The following is a 21,881-nucleotide window of genomic DNA, read 5'->3' as shown; positions in this document are numbered from 1 at the left end:
CAATTAGCCTATCAGAAGCTTCTAAAGCCATGACATCATTTTCGGGAATTTTACAAACTGTTTAAAGGCACAGCCAACTTATTGTATGTAAACTTCTGGCCCACTGAATTTGTGATACAGTGAATTATAAGTGAAATAATCCCAATGTAAACAATTGTTGGAAAAATGACTTGTGTCATGCACAAAGTAGATGTCCTAACCGTCTGCCAAAACGATCGTTTGTTAGCAAGAAATATGGGGAGGGGTTGACAAACAGGTTTTAATGACTCCAGCCTAAGTGGATGGAAACTTACGACTTCAACTATATGTACCATTTCAAACTGGGAAACGAATTGCACTGTAGTACCCTTCCCTGGTGGTCTAGTGGTTAGGATTCGGCGCTCTCGCGGCCGGGGTTCCATTCCCGGTCAGGGAACTACTCATTTTGCTACATGTTTACTTGTACAACCTGTCACAATGAATATAGAAGGTTATCGCACATATGTACCAGCTCACACTGGGAACCGATTTGAAATGTTGTACCCTTCCCTGGTGGTCTAGTGGTTAGGATTCGGCGCTCTCACCGCCGCGGCCCAGGTTCGATTCCCGGTCAGGGAAATAGTCTATTCTCCTTGTTTACTTGTGCAACCTGACATTATGAATTTAGTAGGTTGTCGCACATATGTACCACTTCAAATTGCAAACCGATTTGCCCTGCAGTGTCCTTCCCAGGTGTTCTAGTGGTGAACTAGACCCTCCTGCAGCAAAGCACACCCACAACATGATGGTGTTCTTCAGCTTGAAAGCCTCCCCCTTTTCCCTCCAAACATAACAATGGTCATTATGGCCAAACAGTTCGATTTTTGTTTCATCAGACCAGAGGACATTTCTCCAAAAACTAGGATCTTTGTCCCCAAACTGTAGTATGGCTTTTTTATGGCGGTTTTGGAGCAGTAGCTTCTTCCTTGCAGAGCGGCCTCTCGGGGTATGTCGATATAGGACTCGTTTGCCTGTGGATATAGACCATTTTGTACCTGTTTCCTCCAGCATCTTCACAAGGTCCTTTGCTGTTGTTCTGGGATGGATTTGCACTTTTTGACCCAAAGTACGTTCATCTCTAGGAGAGAGAACGCGTCTCCTTCCTGAGCGGTATGACGCCTGCGTCATACCATGCTGTTTATACTTGCGTACTATTGTTTCTACAGATGAGCGAGGTACCTTCAGGCGTTTGGAAATTGCTCCCAAGGAGGATCCAGACTTGTGGAGGTCTACATTTTTTTTCTGAGGTTTTGCCTGATTTCCTTTGCTTTTCCCATGGAGTCAAGCAAAGAGGCACTGAGTTTGAAGGTAGACCTTGAAATACATCTACAGTTACACCTCCAATTGACTCAAAGGATGTCAATAAGCCTATCAGAAGCTTCTAAAGCCATGACATCATTTTCAGGAATTTTACAAACTGTTTAAAGGCACAGCCAACTTTGTGTATGTAAACTTCTGGCCCACTGAATTTGTGATACAGTGAATTATAAGTGAAATAATCCCTCTGTAAACAATTGTTGGAAAAATTACTTGTGTCATGCACAAAGTAGATGTCCTAACCGACTGCCAAAACTATCGTTTGTTAGCAAGAAATGTGTGGAGGGGTTGACAAACAGGTTTTAATGACTCCAGCCTAAGTGGATGGAAACTTACGACTTCAACTATATGTATCAAATCAAATCAAATCAAATTTATTTATATAGCCCTTCGTACATCAGCTGATATCTCAAAGTGCTGTACAGAAACCCAGCCTAAAACCCCAAACAGCAAACAATGCAGGTGTAAAGCATGTACCATTTCAAACTGGGAAACGAATTGCACTGTAGTACCCTTCTCTGGTGGTCTAGTGGTTAGGATTCCGCACTCTCACCGCCGCGGCCCAGGTTCGACTCCCGATTTCCACTGTAGTACCCTTTCCTGGTGGTTCGACTCCCAGTTCGACTCCCGATTTGCACTGTAGTACCCTTCCCTGGTGGTCTAGTGGTTAGGATTCGGCGCTCTCTCGGGTTTGATTCCTGGTCAGGGAACTGCTCTTTTGCTACATGTTTACTTGTACAACCTGTCACAATGAATACAGAAGGTTATCGCACATATGTACCAGCTCACACTTGGAACCGATTTGCACTGTCGTACCCTTCCCTGGTGGTCTAGTGGTTAGGATTCGGCGCTCTCACCGCCGCGGCCTGGGTTCGATTCCCGGTCAGGGAACTACTCTATTGCTACATGTTTACTTGTACAACCTGTCACAATCAATATAGAAGGTTATCGCACGTATGTACCAGCTCACACTGGGAACCGATTTGCACTGTAGTACCCTTCCCTGGTGGTCTAGTGGTTAGGATTCGGCGCAAAAACTAGGTTATTGCAAAAACTAGGATCTTTGTCCCCAAACTGTAGTATGGCTTTTTTATGGCGGTTTTGGAGCAGTAGCTTCTTCCTTGCTGAGCGGCCTCTCGGGGTATGTCGATATAGGACTCGATTGCCTGTGGATATAGACCATTTAGTACCTGTTTCCTCCAGCATCTTTACAAGGTCCTTTGCTGTTGTTCTGGGATGGATTTTCACTTTTCGACCCAAAGTACGTTCATCTCTAGGAGAGAGAACGCGTCTCCTTCCTGAGCGGTATGACGCCTACGTGGTCCCATGGTGTTTATACTTGCGTACTATTGTTTCTACAGATGAGCGAGGTACCTTCAGGCGTTTGGAAATTGCTCCCAAGGAGGAACCAGACTTGTGGAGGTCTACATTTTTTTCTGAGGTCTTGGCTGATTTCCTTTGCTTTTCCCATGGAGTCAAGCAAAGAGGCACTGAGTTTGAAGGTAGGCCTTGAAATACATCTACAGGTACACCTCCAATTGACTCAAAGGATGTCAATTAGCCTATCACAAGCTTCTAAAGCCAAGACATCATTTTCGGGAATTTTACAAACTGTTTAAAGGCACAGCCAACTTTGTGTATGTAAACTTCTGGCCCACTGAATTTGTGATACAGTGAATTATAAATGAAATAATCCCTCTGTAAACAATTGTTGGAAAAATGACTTGTGTCATGCACAAAGTAGATGTCCTAACCGACTGCCAAAACTATTGTTTGTTAGCAAGAAATGTGGGGAGGGGTTGACAAACAGGTTTTAATGACTCCAGCCTAAGTGGATGGAAACTTACGACTTCAACTATATGTACCATTTCAAACTGGGAAACGAATTGCACTGTAGTACCCTTCCCTGGTGGTCTAGTGGTTAGGATTCGATTCCCGGTCAGTGAACTGCTCTTTTGCTACATGTTTACGTGTGCAACCTGTCACAATGAATATAGAAGGTTATCGCACATATGTACCAGCTCACACTGGGAACCGATTTGAAATGTTGTACCCTTCCCTGGTGGTCTAGTGGTTAGGATTCGGCGCTCTCACCGCCGCGGCCCGGGTTCGATTCCCGGTCAGGCAACTAATCTTTTGCTACATCTTTACTTGTACAACCTGTCACAATGAATATAGAAGGTTATCGCACATATGTATCAGCTCACACTGAGAACCAATTTGCACTGTATTATCCTTCCCTGGTGGTCTAGTGGTTAGGATTCGGCGCTCTCACCGCCGCGGCCCGGGTTCGATTCCCGGTCAGGGAAATAGTCTATGCTCCTTGTTTACTTGTGCAACCTGTCACTATGAATTTAGTAGGTTGTCGCACATATGTACCACTTCAAATTGCAAACCGATTTGCCCTGCTGTGTCCTTCCCAGGTGTTCTAGTGGTGCACTAGACCCTCCTGCAGCAAAGCACACCCACAACATGATGGTGTTCTTCGGCTTGAAAGCCTCCCCCTTTTCCCTCCAAACATAACAATGGTCATTATGGCCAAACAGTTCGATTTTTGTTTCATCAGACCAGAGGACATTTCTCCAAAAACTAGGATCTTTGTCCCCAAACTGTAGTATGGCTTTTTTATGGCGGTTTTGGAGCAGTAGCTTCTTCCTTGCTGAGCGGCCTCTCGGGGTATGTCGATATAGGACTCGTTTGCCTGTGGATATAGACCATTTTGTACCTGTTTCCTCCAGCATCTTCACAAGGTCCTTTGCTGTTGTTCTGGGATGGATTTGCACTTTTCGACCCAAAGTACGTTCATCTCTAGGAGAGAGAACGCGTCTCCTTCCTGAGCGGTATGACGCCTGCGTCATACCATGGTGTTTATACTTGCGTACTATTGTTTCTACAGATGAGCGAGGTACCTTCAGGCGTTTGGAAATTGCTCCCAAGGAGGAACCAGACTTGTGGAGGTCTACATTTTTTTCTGAGGTTTTGCCTGATTTCCTTTGCTTTTCCCATGGAGTCAAGCAAAGAGGCACTGAGTTTGAAGGTAGACCTTGAAATACATCTACAGTTACACCTCCAATTGACTCAAAGGATGTCAATAAGCCTATCAGAAGCTTCTAAAGCCATGACATCATTTTCAGGAATTTTACAAACTGTTTAAAGGCACAGCCAACTTTGTGTATGTAAACTTCTGGCCCACTGAATTTGTGATACAGTGAATTATAAGTGAAATAATCCCTCTGTAAACAATTGTTGGAAAAATTACTTGTGTCATGCACAAAGTAGATGTCCTAACCGACTGCCAAAACTATCGTTTGTTAGCAAGAAATGTGTGGAGGGGTTGACAAACAGGTTTTAATGACTCCAGCCTAAGTGGATGGAAACTTACGACTTCAACTATATGTACCATTTCAAACTGGGAAACGAATTGCACTGTAGTACCCTTCTCTGGTGGTCTAGTGGTTAGGATTCCGCACTCTCACCGCCGCGGCCCAGGTTCGACTCCCGATTTCCACTGTAGTACCCTTTCCTGGTGGTTCGACTCCCAGTTCGACTCCCGATTTGCACTGTAGTACCCTTCCCTGGTGGTCTAGTGGTTAGGATTCGGCGCTCTCTCGGGTTTGATTCCTGGTCAGGGAACTGTTTTTTACATGTTTACTTGTACAACCTGTCACAATGAATACAGAAGGTTATCGCACATATGTACCAGCTCACACTTGGAACCGATTTGCACTGTAGTACCCTTCCCTGGTGGTCTAGTGGTTAGGATTCGGTGCTCTCACCGCCGCGGCCCGGGTTCGATTCCCGGTCAGGGAACTACTCTTTTGCTACATGTTTACTTGTACAACCTGTCACAATGAATATAGAAGGTTATCGCACATATGTATCAGCTCACACTGAGAACCAATTTGCACTGTATTATCCTTCCCTGGTGGTCTAGTGGTTAGGATTCGGCGCTCTCACCGCCGCGGCCCGGGTTCGATTCCCGGTCAGGGAAATAGTCTATGCTCCTTGTTTACTTGTGCAACCTGTCACTATGAATTTAGTAGGTTGTCGCACATATGTACCACTTCAAATTGCAAACCGATTTGCCCTGCTGTGTCCTTCCCAGGTGTTCTAGTGGTGCACTAGACCCTCCTGCAGCAAAGCAACCCCACAACATGATGGTGTTCTTCGGCTTGAAATCCTCACCTTTTCCCTCCAAACATAACAATGGTCATTATGGCCAAACAGTTCGATTTTTGTTTCATCAGACCAGAGGACATTTCTCCAAAAACTAGGATCTTTGTCCCCAAACTGTAGTATGGCTTTTTTATGGCGGTTTTGGAGCAGTAGCTTCTTCCTTGCAGAGGAAGGAGCTTCCTTGCATTTCAAACTGGGAAACGAATTGCACTGTAGTACCCTTCCCTGGTGGTCTAGTGGTTAGGATTCGGCGCTCTCACCGCCGCGGCCCGGGTTTGACTCCCGATTTCCACTGTAGTACCCTTCCCTGGTGGTTCGACTCCCAGTTCGACTCCCGATTTGCACTGTAGTACCCTTCCCTGGTGGTCTAGTGGTTAGGATTCGGCGCTCTCACCGCTGCGGCCCGGGTTTGATTCATGGTCAGGGAACTAATCTTTTGCTACATGTTTACTTGTACAACCTGTCACAATGAATATAGAAGGTTATCGCACATATGTACCAGCTCACACTTGGAACCGATTTGCACTATCGTACCCTTCCCTGGTGGTCTAGTGGTTAGGATTTGGCGCTCTCACCGCCACGGCCCGGGTTCGATTCCCGGTCAGGGAACTACTCTTTTGCTACATCTTTACTTCTACAACCTGTCACAATGAATATAGAAGGTTATCGCACATATGTACCAGCTCACACTGAGAACCAATTTTCACTGTATTATCCTTCCCTGGTGGTCTAGTGGTTAGGATTCGGCGCTCTCACCGCCGCGGCTCGGGTTCGATTCCCGGTCAGGGAAATAGTCTATGCTCCTTGTTTACTTGTGCAACCTGTCACTATGAATTTAGTAGGTTGTCGCACATATGTACCATTTCAAACTGGGAAACGAATTGCACTGTAGTACCCTTCCCTGGTGGTCTAGTGGTTAGGATTCGGCGCTCTCACTGCCGCGGCCCGGGTTTGACTCCCGATTTCCACTGTAGTACCCTTCCCTGGTGGTTTGACTCCCAGTTCGACTCCTGATTTGCACTGTAGTACCCTTCCCTGGTGGTCTAGTGGTTAGGTTTCGGGGCTCTCACCGCTGTGCCCCGGGCTTGATTCCTGGTCAGGGAACTACTCTTTTGCTACATGTTTACTTGTACAACCTGTCACAATGAATATAGAAGGTTATCGCACATATGTACCAGCACACACTTGGAACCGATTTGCACTGTAATACCCTTCCCTGGTGGTCTAGTGGTTAGGATTTGCTCTCACCGCTGCGGCCCGGTTTAAAGGCACAGCCAACTCATTGTATGTAAACTTCTGGCCCACTGAATTTGTGATACAGTGAATTATAAGTGAAATAATCCCAATGTAAACAATTGTTGGAAAAATGACTTGTGTCATGCACAAAGTAAATGTCCTAACCGTCTGCCAAAACGATCGTTTGTTAGCAAGAAATGTGGGGAGGGGTTGACAAACAGGTTTTAATGACTCCAGCCTAAGTGGATGGAAACTTACGAATTCAACTATATGTACCATTTCAAACTGGGAAACGAATTGCACTGAAGTACCCTTCCCTGGTGGTCTAGTGGTTAGGATTCGGCGCTCTCACTGCCGCGGCCCGGGTTCGACTCCTGATTTCCACTGTAGTACCCTTCCCTGGTGGTTCGACTCTCAGTTCGACTCCTGATTTGCACTGTAGTACCCTTCCCTGGTGGTCTAGTGTTTAGGATTCTGCGCTCTCACCGCCGCAGCCCGGGTTCGACTCCTGATTTCCACTGTACTACCCTTCCCTGGTGGTTCGACTCCCAGTTCGACTCCCGATTTGCACTGTAGTACCCTTCCCTAGTGGTCTACTACTCTTTTGCTACATGTTTACTTGTACAACCTGTCACAATGAATATAGAAGGTTATCGCACATATGTACCAGCTCACACTTGGAACCGATTTGCACTGTAGTACCCTTCCCTGGTGGTCTAGTGGTTAGGATTCGGCGCTCTCACCGCCGCGGCCCGGGTTCGATTCCTGATCAGGGAACTAGTCTTTTGCTACATGTTTACTTGTACAACCTGTCACAATGAATATAGAAGGTTATCGCACATATGTACCAGCTCACACTGAGAACTGATTTGCACTGTATTATCCTTCCCTGGTGGTCTAGTAGTTAGGATTCGGCGCTCTCACCGCCGCGGCCTGGGTTCGATGCCGGTCAGGGAAATAGTCTATGCTCCTTGTTTACTTCTGCAACCTGTCACAATGAATATAGAAGGTTATCGCACATATGTACCAGCTCACACTGGGAACTGATTTGCACTGCAGTGTCCTTCCCAGGTGTTCTAGTGGTGCACCAGACCCTCTTGCATCAAAGCACCCCCACAACATGATGGTGTTCTTCGGCTTGAAAGCCTCCCCCTTTTCCCTCCAAACATAACAATGGTCATTATGGCCAAACAGTTCGATTTTTGTTTCATCAGACCAGAGGACACTCCAATAACTAGGATCTTTGTCCCCAAACTGTAGTATGGCTTTTTTATGGCAGTTTTGGAGCAGTAGCTTCTTCCTTGCTGAGCGGCCTCTCGGGCTATGTCGATATAGGACTCGTTTGCCTGTGGATATAGACCATTTTGTACCTGTTTCCTCCAGCATCTTCACAAGGTCCTTTGCTGTTGTTCTGGGATGGATTTGCATTTGTCGACCCAAAGTATGTTCATCTCTAGGAGAGAGAACGCGTCTCCTTCCTGAGCGGTATGACGCCTGCGTCATACCATGGTGTTTATACTTGCGTACTATTGTTTCTACAGATGAGCGAGGTACCTTCAGGCGTTTGGAAATTGCTCCCAAGGAGGAACCATACTTGTGGAGATCTACATTTTTTTCTGAGGTCTTGGCTGATTTCCTTTGCTTTTCCCATGGAGTCAAGCAAAGAGGCACTGAGTTTGAAGGTAGGCCTTGAAATACATCTACAGGTACACACACCTCCAATTGACTCAAAGGATGTCAATTAGCCTATCAGAAGCTTCTAAAGCCATGACATCATTTTCGGGAATTTTACAAACTGTTTAAAGGCACAGCCAACTTAGTGTATGTAAACTTCTGGCCCACTGAATTTGTGATACAGTGAATTATAAGTGAAATAATCCCTCTGTAAACAATTGTTGGAAAAATTACTTGTGTCATGCACAAAGTAGATGTCCTAACCGACTGCCAAAACTATCGTTTGTTAGCAAGAAATGTGGGGAGGGGTTGACAAACAGGTTTTAATGACTCCAGCCTAAGTGGATGGAAACTTACGACTTCAACTATATGTACCATTTCAAACTGGGAAACGAATTGCACTGTAGTACCCTTCCCTGTTCGTCTAGTGGTTAGGATTCGGCGCTCTCACCGCCGCTGCCCGGGTTCGATTCCCGGTCAGGGAACTACTATATTGCTACATGTTTACTTGTACAACCTGTCACAATGAATATAGAAGGTTATCGCACATATGTACCAGCTCACACTTGGAACCGATTTGCACTGTCGTACCCTTCCCTGGTGGTCTAGTGGTTAGGATTCGGCGCTCTCACCGCTGTGGCCCGGGTTCGATTCCCGGTCAGGGAACTACTCTTTTGCTACATCTTTACTTGTACAACCTGTCACAATGAATATAGAAGGTTATCGCACATATGTACCAGCTCACACTGAGAACCAATTTGCACTGTATTATCCTTCCCTGGTGGTCTAGTGGTTAGGATTCGGCGCTCTCACCGTGCCCGGGTTTGATTCCTGGTCAGGGAAATAGTCTATGCTCCTTGTTTACTTGTGCAACCTGTCACTATGAATTAAGTAGGTTGTCGCACATATGTACCACTTCAAATTGCAAACCGATTTGCACTGCAGTGTCCTTCCCAGGTTTTCTAGTGGTGCACAAGACTCTCCTGCAGCAAAGCACCCCCACAACATGATGGTGTTCTTTGGCTTGAAAGCCTCCCCCTTTTCCCTCCAAACATAACAATGGTCATTATGGCCAAACAGTTCGATTTTGTTTCATCAGACCAGAGGACATTTCTCCAAAAACTAGGATCTTTGTCCCCAAACTGTAGTATGGCTTTTTTATGGCGGTTTTGGAGCAGTAGCTTCTTCCTTGCTGAGCGGCCTCTCGGGGTATGTCGATATAGGACTCGTTTGCCTGTGGATGTAGACCATTTTGTACCTGTTTCCTCCAGCATCTTCACAAGGTCCTTTGCTGTTGTTCTGGGATGGATTTGCACTTTTCGACCCAAAGTTTTAATGACTCCAGCCTAAGTGGATGGAAACTTACGACTTCAACTATATGTACCATTTCAAACTGGGAAACGAATTGCACTGTAGTATCCTTCCCTGGTGGTCTAGTGGTTAGGATTCGATTCCCGGTCAGTGAACTGCTCTTTTGCTACATGTTTACGTGTGCAACCTGTCACAATGAATATAGAAGGTTATCGCACATATGTACCAGCTCACACTGGGAACCGATTTGCACTGTAGTACCCTTCCCTGGTGGTCAAGTGGTTAGGATTCGGCGCTCTCACCGCCGCGGCCCGGGTTTGATTCCCGGTCAGGGAAATAGTCTATGCTCCTTGTTTACTTGTGCAACCTGTCACTATGAATTTAGTAGGTTGTCGCACATATGTACCACTTCAAATTGCAAACCGATTTGCCCTGCAGTGTCCTTCCCAGGTGTTCTAGTGGTGCACAAGACTCTCCTGCAGCAAAGCACCCCCACAACATGATGGTGTTCTTTGGCTTGAAAGCCTCCCCCTTTTCCCTCCAAACATAACAATGGTCATTATGGCCAAACAGTTCGATTTTTGTTTCATCAGACCAGAGGACATTTCTCCAAAAACTAGGATCTTTGTCCCCAAACTGTAGTATGGCTTTTTTATGGCGGTTTTGGAGCAGTAGCTTCTTCCTTGCTGAGCGGCCTCTCGGGGTATGTCGATATAGGACTCGTTTGCCTGTGGATGTAGACCATTTTGTACCTGTTTCCTCCAGCATCTTCACAAGGTCCTTTGCTGTTGTTCTGGGATGGATTTGCACTTTTCGACCCAAAGTTTTAATGACTCCAGCCTAAGTGGATGGAAACTTACGACTTCAACTATATGTACCATTTCAAACTGGGAAACGAATTGCACTGTAGTATCCTTCCCTGGTGGTCTAGTGGTTAGGATTCGATTCCCGGTCAGTGAACTGCTCTTTTGCTACATGTTTACGTGTGCAACCTGTCACAATGAATATAGAAGGTTATCGCACATATGTACCAGCTCACACTGGGAACCGATTTGCACTGTAGTACCCTTCCCTGGTGGTCAAGTGGTTAGGATTCGGCGCTCTCACCGCCGCGGCCCGGGTTTGATTCCCGGTCAGGGAAATAGTCTATGCTCCTTGTTTACTTGTGCAACCTGTCACTATGAATTTAGTAGGTTGTCGCACATATGTACCACTTCAAATTGCAAACCGATTTGCCCTGCTGTGTCCTTCCCAGGTGTTCTAGTGGTGCACTAGACCCTCCTGCAGCAAAGCAACCCCACAACATCATGGTGTTCTTCGGCTTGAAATCCTCACCTTTTCCCTCCAAACATAACAATGGTCATTATGGCCAAACAGTTCGATTTTTGTTTCATCAGACCAGAGGACATTTCTCCAAAAACTAGGATCTTTGTCCCCAAACTGTAGTATGGCTTTTTTATGGCGGTTTTGGAGCAGTAGCTTCTTCCTTGCAGAGGAAGGAGCTTCCTTGCATTTCAAACTGGGAAACGAATTGCACTGTAGTACCCTTCCCTGGTGGTCTAGTGGTTAGGATTCGGCGCTCTCACCGCCGCGGCCCGGGTTTGACTCCCGATTTCCACTGTAGTACCCTTCCCTGGTGGTTCGACTCCCTATTTCGACTCCCGATTTGCACTGTAGTACCCTTCCCTAGTGGTTAGGATTCGGCGCTCTCACCGCTGCGGCCCGTGTTCGATTCACGGTCAGGGAACTAATCTTTTGCTACATGTTTACTTGTACAACCTGTCACAATGAATATAGGTTATCGCACATATGTACCAGCTCACACTTGGAACCGATTTGCACTGTCGTACCCTTCCCTGGTGTTCTAGTGGTTAGGATTCGGCGCTCTCACCGCCGCGGCCCGGGTTCGATTCCCGGTTAGGGAACTACTCTTTTGCTACATCTTTACTTCTACAACCTGTCACAATGAATATAGAAGGTTATCGCACATATGTACCAGCTCACACTGAGAACCAATTTTCACTGTATTATCCTTCCCTGGTGGTCTAGTGCTTAGGATTCGGCGCTCTCACCGCCGCGGCTCGGGTTCGATTCCCGGTCAGGGAAATAGTCTATGCTCCTTGTTTACTTGTGCAACCTGTCACTATGAATTTAGTAGGTTGTCGCACATATGTACCACTTCAAATTGCAAACCGATTTGCCCTGCAGTGTCCTTCCCAGGTGTTCTAGTGGTGCACCATACCCTCCTGCAGCAAAGCACCCCCACAACATGATGGTGTTCTTCGGCTTGAAAGCGTCCCCCTTTTCCCTCCAAACATAACAATGGTCATTATGGCCAAACAGTTCGATTTTTGTTTCATCAGACCAGAGGACATTTCTCCAAAAACTAGGATCTTTGTCCCCAAACTGTAGTATGGCTTTTTTATGGCGGTTTTGGAGCAGTAGCTTCTTCCTTGCTGAGCGGCCTCTCGGGGTATGTCGATATAGGACTCGTTTGCCTGTGGATATAGACCATTTTGTACCTGTTTCCTCCAGCATCTTCACAAGGTCCTTTGCTTTTGTTCTGGGATGGATTTGCACTTTTCGACCCAAAGTACGTTCATCTCTAGGAGAGAGAACGCGTCTCCTTCCTGAGCGGTATGACGCCTGCGTGGTCCCATGGTGTTTATACTTGCGTACTATTGTTTCTACAGATGAGCGAGGTACCTTCAGGCGTTTGGAAATTGCTCCCAAGGAGGAACCAGACTTGTGGAGATCTACATTTTTTTCAGAGGTCTTGGCTGATTTCCTTTGCTTTTCCCATGGAGTCAAGCAAAGAGGCACTGAGTTTGAAGGTAGGCCTTGAAATACATCTACAGGTACACCTCCAATTGACTCAAAGGATGTCAATTAGCCTATCAGAAGCTTCTAAAGCCATGACATCATTTTCGGGAATTTTACAAACTGTTTAAAGGCACAGCCAACTTAGTGTATGTAAACTTCTGGCCCACTGAATTTGTGATACAGTGAATTATAAGTGAAATAATCCCTCTGTAAACAATTGTTGGAAAAATTACTTGTGTCATGCACAAAGCAGATGTCCTAACCGACTGCCAAAACTATCGTTTGTTAGCAAGTAATGTGTGGAGGGGTTGACAAACAGGTTTTAATGACTCCAGCCAAAGTGGATGGAAACTTACGACTTCAACTATATGTACCATTTCAAACTGGGAAACGAATTACACTGTAGTACCCTTCCCTGGTGGTCTAGTGGTTAGGATTCAGCGCTCTCACCGCCGCGTCCCGGGTTTGATTCCTGGTCAGGGAACTACTCTGTTGCTACATGTTTACTTGTACAACCTGTCACAATGAATATAGAAGGTTATCGCAAATATGTACCAGCTCACACTGGGAACCGATTTGCACTGTAGTACCCTTCCCTGGTGGTCTAGTGGTTAGGATTCGGCGCTCTCACCGCCGCGGCCCGGGTTCGATTCCCGGTCAGGGAAATAGTCTATTCTCCTTGTTTACTTGTGCAACCTGTCACTATGAATTTAGTAGGTTGTCGCACATATTTTTTTATTTTGGAAAAGTTTTATTTTCACAATTGCTTTAAAAAAAACAGCTCATACATTCATTTAATCATTTATACACATAAAAACGGCAACAAGGCATAAAACACAGCATTTGAATTTACATTTAAATTTGTTAAAAGTACGTGTTGTTAAAACCAATGACAACAACTATGAATAAAAGTACTTTCTTTGTAAAAAGAAATCTGTAAAAGCCATTTAAAATGTGTACGAAATGATTCAACAAAGATAAAACATTTTTAAGATGTTAGAAACATGTTAAAAAGTCACTTTGTTAAAAGGCTGTCTTCAATCGCTTGTACAGGAGCGGGGTGAGTCCTTATCAAACTCGCCTCATCCTGCTCTCCCGAATAGACCATCGTCCCGTCCTTTGGGGCCCAGAGGAGATCCCTCCCCTAGGCGCATCGCCCTAGGCGCCGCAGCGCTGTCAGGCCGTGGCCGCCGGGACCTAGGGTGTTGTGGGGGACCCTTCGCCTGGGGTCGAGGCCCCCTTCCGTTCGTACCACCCCAGGGCTTCCGTGGCTACCATGGCCACTGCCTGGGGGTGGTCTCTACGCTTTTGCTACCAGCAGGTTACGGGAGGACCACAGTGCTTCCTTCAGACACGTGAGGGTGGGCCAGAACTTGGTGAAGGCCTTCGGTGGAATGGGCCTTCGGCCCACCCCGTACAGCACGAGCTGAGGTGTTAGGTCCTCCCCTGCTGGCAGACACGAGGTGATCAGGGGGCCTGCTTCCTTCCACAGGTCCCTGGCGGCTCTGCACTCCCAGAGCATGTGCCTCACCGACTCTTCTTGGCTGCAGCCCGGTCGGGGGCACACGGATGTCCTCGCCATGCCCCGTGAGTGCATAACGGCCCTGACCGGGAGGATATCGTGGGCGACCATCCAGGACAGGTCCCGATGCCGATTCAGGAGAGCAGGATGGGCCACGTTGCGCCAGACCGTTGTGGGCTCGCCTATAGCGAGCCCGCGCACTGGACATACTGGTTCCCGCTCCTGCACAAGAGAGAGAAGAGAGCGGTGTTTAGTTAAAACCGTGACTGCTTCCTTTTCCAGTTTAAAATGTCTTAAAAATTTCTGGAGCTGGAAGTAGTGGGTGGGGAGCAGGAAAGAGACTGGGGCTCGCAGGTCGACTGGGATCAGCCTCAGTGTCCTGAGGTAAGATCCCAGCCAGAACCGTGCGAGGGCCTGTGTCTTGTTATTGACCGGGGGAGGTGGCAAGAGTCAGATGTAATGCTGTGTAGCGGCTGCCCAGGAACAAGTAGAGGTCAGGCAAGCCTTTCCCCCCCTTGGACCTGGGCCTCTTGACCACCTCCCTCCTCAGCCTCTCCCACTTGCTTCCCCACAGAAAGTAGAAGAGCATCCGCTCCAGGGCTAAAATACTCCTTCGGGGGGGATAAAAACAGAACTGATTAGTAAAAGCACAGGTAAAATCACAGCTTTGATGATTAAAACCTTGCCCTCAAAAGTCAACTGTCGTAGTCCCCAAAAACCCAGTCTCTGTCTTACTGTCCCGAGGATCCCACTCCAGTTCCCACACTGGGAACCGATTTGCACTGTTGTACCCTTCCCTGGTGGTCTAGTGGTTAGGATTCGGCGCTCTCACCGCCACGTCCAGGTTTTGATTCCCGGTCAGGGAACTACTCTTTTGCTACATGTTTACTTGTACAACCTGTCACAATGAATATAGAAGGTTATTGCACATATGTAGCAGCTCACACTGAGAACCGATTTTTACTGTAGTACCCTTCCCTGGTGGTCTAGTGGTTAGGATTCGGTGCTCTCACCGCCGCGGCCTGGGTTCGATTCCCGGTCAGGGAAATATTCTATTCTCCTTGTTTACTTGTGCAACCTGTTACTATGAATTTAGTAGGTTGTCGCACATATGTACCACTTCAAATTGCAAACCGATTTGCCCTGCAGTGTCCTTCCCAGGTGTTCTAGTGGTGCACCAGACCCTCCTGCAGCAAAGGACCCCCACAACATGATGGTGTTCTTCGGCTTGAAAGCCTCCCCCTTTTCCCTCCAAACATAACAATGGTCATTATGGCCAAACAGTTCGATTGTTGTTTCATCAGACCAGAGGACATTTCTCCAATAACTAGGATCTTTGTCCCCAAACTGTAGTATGGCTTTTTATGGCGGTTTTGGAGCAGTAGCTTCTTCCTTGCTGAGCGGCCTCTCGGGGTATGTCGATATAGGACTCGTTTGCCTGTGGATATAGACCATTTTGTACCTGTTTCCTCCAGCATCTTCACAAGGTCCTTTGCTGTTGTTCTGGGATGGATTTGCACTTTTCGACCCAAAGTTTTAATGACTCCAGCCTAAGTGGATGGAAACTTACGACTTCAACTATATGTACCATTTCAAACTGGGAAACGAATTGCATTGTAGTATCCTTCCCTGGTGGTCTAGTGGTTAGGATTCGATTCCCGGTCAGTGAACCAGTATGTCCAGTCCCCAAAAACCCAGTCTCTGTCTTACTGTCCCGAGGATCCCACTCCAGTTCCCACACTGGGAACCGATTTGCACTGTTGTACCCTTCCCTGGTGGTCTAGTGGTTAGGATTCGGCGCTCTCACTGCCGCGGCCCAGGTTCGACTCCCGATTTCCACTGTAGTACCCTTTCCTGGTGGTTCGACTCCCAGTTCGACTCCCGATTTGCACTCTAGTACCCTTCCCTGGTGGTCTAGTGGTTAGGATTCGGCGCTCTCTCGGGTTTGATTCCTGGTCAGGGAACTACTCTTTTGCTACATGTTTACTTGTACAACCTGTCACAATGAATACAGAAGGTTATCGCACATATGTACCAGCTCACACTTGGAACCGATTTGCACAGTCGTACCCTTCCCTGGTGGTCTAGTGGTTAGGATTCGGCGCTCTCACCGCCGCGGCCTGGGTTCGATTCCCGGTCAGGGAACTACTCTATTGCTACATGTTTACTTGTACAACCTGTCACAATGAATATAGAAGGTTATCGCACATATGTACCAGCTCACACTTGGAACCGATTTGCACTGTAGTACCCTTCCCTGGTGGTCTAGTGGTTAGGATTCGGCGCTCTCACCGCCGCGGCCCTGGTTCGATCCCCGGTCAGGGAACTACTCTTTTGCTACATGTTTACTTGTGCAACCTGTCACAATGAATATAGAAGGTTATCGCACATATGTACCAGCTCACACTGGGAACCGATTTGCACTGTAGTACCCTTCCCTGGTGGTCTAGTGGTTAGGATTCATCAGCAAAAACTAGGTTATTGCAAAAACTAGGATCTTTGTCCCCAAACTGTAGTATGGCTTTTTTATGGCGGTTTTGGAGCAGTAGCTTCTTCCTTGCTGAGCGGCCTCTCGGGGTATGTCGATATAGGACTCGATTGCCTGTGGATATAGACCATTTAGTACCTGTTTCCTCCAGCATCTTCACAAGGTCCTTTGCTGTTGTTCTGGGATGGATTTTCACTTTTCGACCCAAAGTACGTTCATCTCTAGGAGAGAGAACGCGTCTCCTTCCTGAGCAGTATGACGCCTACGTGGTCCCATGGTGTTTATACTTGCGTACTATTGTTTCTACAGATGAGCGAGGTACCTTCAGGCATTTGGAAATTGCTCCCAAGGAGGAACCAGACTTGTGGAGGTCTACATTTTTTTCTGAGGTCTTGGCTGATTTCCTTTGCTTTTCCCATGGAGTCAAGCAAAGAGGCACTGAGTTTGAAGGTAGGCCTTGAAATACATCTACAGGTACACCTCCAATTGACTCAAAGGATGTCAATTAGCCTATCACAAGCTTCTAAAGCCAAGACATCATTTTCGGGAATTTTACAAACTGTTTAAAGGCACAGCCAACTTTGTGTATGTAAACTTCTGGCCCACTGAATTTGTGATACAGTGAATTATAAATGAAATAATCCCTCTGTAAACAATTGTTGGAAAAATGACTTGTGTCATGCACAAAGTAGATGTCCTAACCGACTGCCAAAACTATTGTTTGTTAGCAAGAAATGTGGGAGGGGTTGACAAACAGGTTTTAATGACTCCAGCCTAAGTGGATGGAAACTTACGACTTCAACTATATGTACCATTTCAAACTGGGAAACGAATTGCACTGTAGTACCCTTCCCTGGTGGTCTAGTGGTTAGGATTCGATTCCCGGTCAGTGAACTGCTCTTTTGCTACATGTTTACGTGTGCAACCTGTCACAATGAATATAGAAGGTTATCGCACATATGTACCAGCTCACACTGGGAACCGATTTGAAATGTTATACCCTTCCCTGGTGGTCTAGTGGTTAGGATTCGGCGCTCTCACCGCCGCGGCCCGGGTTCGATCCCCGGTCAGGGAACTACTCTTTTGCTACATGTTTACTTGTGCAACCTGTCACAATGAATATAGAAGGTTATCGCACATATGTACCAGCTCACACTGGGAACCGATTTGCACTGTAGTACCCTTCCCTGGTGGTCTAGTGGTTAGGATTTGGTGCAAAAACTAGGTTATTGCAAAAACTAGGATCTTTGTCCCCAAACTGTAGTATGGCAGTTGGATTTTTTTTTATGGCGGTTTTGGAGCAGTAGCTTCTTCCTTGCTGAGCGGCCTCTCGGGGTATGTCGATATAGGACTCGATTGCCTGTGGATATAGACCATTTAGTACCTGTTTCCTCCAGCATCTTCACAAGGTCCTTTGCTGTTGTTCTGGGATGGATTTTCACTTTTCGACCCAAAGTACGTTCATCTCTAGGAGAGAGAACGCGTCTCCTTCCTGAGCGGTATGACGCCTACGTGGTCCCATGGTGTTTATACTTGCGTACTATTGTTTCTACAGATGAGCGAGGTACCTTCAGGCGTTTGGAAATTGCTCCCAAGGAGGAACCAGACTTGTGGAGGTCTACATTTTTTCTGAGGTCTTGGCTGATTTCCTTTGCTTTTCCCATGGAGTCAAGCAAAGAGGCACTGAGTTTGAAGGTAGGCCTTGAAATACATCTACAGGTACACCTCCAATTGACTCAAAGGATGTCAATTAGCCTATCACAAGCTTCTAAAGCCAAGACATCATTTTCGGGAATTTTACAAACTGTTTAAAGGCACAGCCAACTTTGTGTATGTAAACTTCTGGCCCACTGAATTTGTGATACAGTGAATTATAAGTGAAATAATCCCTCTGTAAACAATTGTTGGAAAAATGACTTGTGTCATGCACAAAGTAGATGTCCTAACCGACTGCCAAAACTATTGTTTGTTAGCAAGAAATGTGGGGAGGGGTTGACAAACAGGTTTTAATGACTCCAGCCTAAGTGGATGGAAACTTACGACTTCAACTATATGTACCATTTCAAACTGGGAAACGAATTGCACTGTAGTACCCTTCCCTGGTGGTCTAGTGGTTAGGATTCGATTCCCGGTCAGTGAACTGCTCTTTTGCTACATGTTTACGTGTGCAACCTGTCACAATGAATATAAAAGGTTATCGCACATATGTACCAGCTCACACTGGGAACCGATTTGCACTGTAGTACCCTTCCCTGGTGGTCTAGTGGTTAGGATTCGGCGCTCTCACCGCCGCGTCCCGGGTTCGATTCCCGTTCAGGGAACTAATCTTTTGCTACATGTTTACTTGTGTAACCTGTCACAATGAATATAGAAGGTTATCGCACATATGTACCAGCTCACACTGGGAACCGATTTGCACTGTAGTACCCTTCCCTGGTGGTCTAGTGGTTAGGATTCGGCGCTCTCACCGCCGCGTCCCGGGTTCGATCCCCGGTCAGGGAACTACTCTTTTGCTACATGTTTACTTGTGCAACCTGTCACAATGAATATAGAAGGTTATCGCACATATGTACCAGCTCACACTGGGAACCGATTTGCACTGTAGTACCCTTCCCTGGTGGTCTAGTGGTTAGGATTCGGCGCAAAACTAGGTTATTGCAAAAACTAGGATCTTTGTCCCCAAACTGTAGTATGGCTTTTTTTTATGGCGGTTTTGGAGCAGTAGCTTCTTCCTTGCTGAGCGGCCTCTCGGTGTATGTCGATATAGGACTCGTTTGCCTGTGGATATAGACCATTTTGTACCTGTTTCCTCCAGCATCTTCACAAGGTCCTTTGCTGTTGTTCTGGGATGGATTTGCACTTTTCGACCCAAAGTACGTTCATCTCTAGGAGAGAGAACGCGTCTCCTTCCTGAGCGGTATGACGCCTGCGTGGTCCCATGGTGTTTATACTTGCGTACTATTGTTTCTACAGATGAGCGAGGTACCTTCAGGCGTTTGGAAATTGCTCCCAAGGAGAAACCAGACTTGTGGAGGTCTACATTTTTTTCTGAGGTCTTGGCTGATTTCCTTTGCTTTTCCCATGGAGTCAAGCAAAGAGGCACTGAGTTTGAAGGTAGGCCTTGAAATACATCTACAGGTACACCTCCAATTGACTCAAAGGATGTCAATTAGCCTATCAGAAGCTTCTAAAGCCATGGCATCATTTTCGGGAATTTTACAAACTGTTTAAAGGCACAGCCAACTTAGTGTATGTAAACTTCTGGCCCACTGAATTTGTGATACAGTGAATTATAAGTGAAATAATCCCTCTGTAAACAATTGTTGGAAAAATGACTTGTGTCATGCACAAAGTAGATGTCCTAACCGTCTGCCAAAATGATCGTTTGTTAGCAAGAAATGTGGGGAGGGGTTGACAAACAGGTTTTAATGACTCCAGCCTAAGTGGATGGAAACTTACGACTTCAACTATATGTACCATTTCAAAATGGGAAACGAATTGCACTGTAGTACCCTTCCCTGGTGGTCTAGTGGTTAGGATTCTGCGCTCTCACCGCCGCGGCCTGGGTTCGATTCCTGATCAGGGAACTACTATTTGCTACATGTTTACGTGTGCAACCTGTCACAATGAATATAGAAGGTTATCGCACATATGTACCAGCTCACACTGGGAACCGATTTGCACTGTTGTACCCTTCCCTGGTGGTCTAGTGGTTAGGATTCGGCACTCTCACCGCCACGTCCAGGTTTTGATTCCCGGTCAGGGAACTACTCTTTTGCTACATGTTTACTTGAACAACCTGTCACAATGAATACAGAAGGTTATCGCACATATGTACCAGCTCACACTTGGAACCGATTTGCACTGTAGTACCCTTCCCTGGTGGTCTAGTGGTTAGGATTCGGTGCTCTCACCGCCGCGGCCCGGGTTCGATTCCCGGTCAGGGAACTACTCTTTTGCTACATGTTTACTTGTGCAACCTGTCACAATGAATATAGAAGGTTATCGCACATATGTACCAGCTCACACTGGGAACCGATTTGCACTGTAGTACCCTTCCCTGGTGGTCTAGTGGTTAGGATTCGGCGCAAAAACTAGGTTATTGCAAAAACTAGGATCTTTGTCTCCAAACTGTAGTATGGCTTTTTTATGGCGGTTTTGGAGCAGTAGCTTCTTCCTTGCTGAGCGGCCTCTCGGGGTATGTCGATATAGGACTCGTTTGCCTGTGGATATAGACCATTTTGTACCTGTTTCCTCCAGCATCTTCACAAGGTCCTTTGCTGTTGTTCTGGGATGGATTTGCACTTTTCGACCCAAAGTACGTTCATCTCTAGGAGAGAGAACGCGTCTCCTTCCTGAGCGGTATGACGCCTGCGTCATACCATGGTGTTTATACTTGCGTACTATTGTTTCTACAGATGAGCGAGGTACCTTCAGGCGTTTGGAAATTGCTCCCAAGGAGGAACCATACTTGTGGAGGTCTACATTTTTTCTGAGGTCTTGCCTGATTTCCTTTGCTTTTCCCATGGAGTCAAGCAAAGAGGCACTGAGTTTGAAGGTAGGCCTTGAAATACATCTACAGGTACACCTCCAATTGACTCAAAGGATGTCAATTAGCCTATCAGAAGCTTCTAAAGCCATGACATCATTTTCTGGAATTTTACAAACTGTTTAAAGGCACAACCAACTTAGTGTATGTAAACTTCTGGCCCACTGAATTTGTGATACAGTGAATTATAAGTGAAATAATCCCAATGTAAACAATTGTTGGAAAAATGACTTGTGTCATGCACAAAGTAGATGTCCTAACCGACTGCCAATACTATCTTTTGTTAGCAAGAAATGTGTGGAGGGGTTGACAAACAGGTTTTAATGACTCCAGCCTAAGTGGATGGAAACTTACGACTTCAACTAAATGTACCATTTCAAACTGGGAAACGAATTGCACTGTAGTACCCTTCCCTGGTGGTCTAGTGGTTAGGATTCGGCGCTCTCACCGCCGCGGCCCGGGTTCGACTCCCGATTTCCACTGTAGTACCCTTCCCTGGTGGTTCGACTCCCAGTTCGACTCCTGATTTGCACTGTGCTACGCTTCCCTGGTGGTCTAGTGGTTAGGATTCGGCGCTCTCACCGCCGCGGCCCGGTTTCGATTCCCGGTCAGGGACCTACTCTTTTGCTACATGTTTACTTGTGCAACCTGTCACAATGAATATAGAAGGTTATCGCACATATGTACCAGCTCACACTGGGAACCGATTTGAACTGTAGTACCCTTCCCTGGTGGTCTAGTGGTTAGGATTCGGTGCTCTCACCGCG

The 21,881-nt window shown here is 46.6% G+C and overlaps 5 non-coding genes across 5 annotated transcripts; all 5 read left to right on the top strand.

Moving 5' to 3' along the window:
* The first annotated feature begins 3,572 nt into the window (after window positions 1–3,572).
* Window positions 3,573–3,644, top strand: trnae-cuc. Its single transcript has one exon. It is a non-coding gene; the product is annotated as a tRNA-Glu (tRNA).
* Window positions 3,645–5,254: 1,610 nt separating this feature from the next.
* Window positions 5,255–5,326, top strand: trnae-cuc. Its single transcript has one exon. It is a non-coding gene; the product is annotated as a tRNA-Glu (tRNA).
* Window positions 5,327–6,048: 722 nt separating this feature from the next.
* trnae-cuc lies at window positions 6,049–6,120 on the top strand. Its single transcript has one exon. It is a non-coding gene; the product is annotated as a tRNA-Glu (tRNA).
* Window positions 6,121–13,148: 7,028 nt separating this feature from the next.
* On the top strand, window positions 13,149–13,220 carry trnae-cuc. The gene has a single exon. It is a non-coding gene; the product is annotated as a tRNA-Glu (tRNA).
* Window positions 13,221–17,568: 4,348 nt separating this feature from the next.
* On the top strand, window positions 17,569–17,640 carry trnae-cuc. Its single transcript has one exon. It is a non-coding gene; the product is annotated as a tRNA-Glu (tRNA).
* Window positions 17,641–21,881: the final 4,241 nt, after the last annotated feature.

Source organism: Oncorhynchus gorbuscha, unplaced genomic scaffold, assembly GCF_021184085.1.
Source record: "Oncorhynchus gorbuscha isolate QuinsamMale2020 ecotype Even-year unplaced genomic scaffold, OgorEven_v1.0 Un_scaffold_1391, whole genome shotgun sequence".
NCBI lineage: Eukaryota > Metazoa > Chordata > Actinopteri > Salmoniformes > Salmonidae > Oncorhynchus > Oncorhynchus gorbuscha.
The sequence above is the reverse complement of the archived record's forward strand: the minus strand, read 5'-3'. Positions and strand labels throughout refer to the sequence as shown.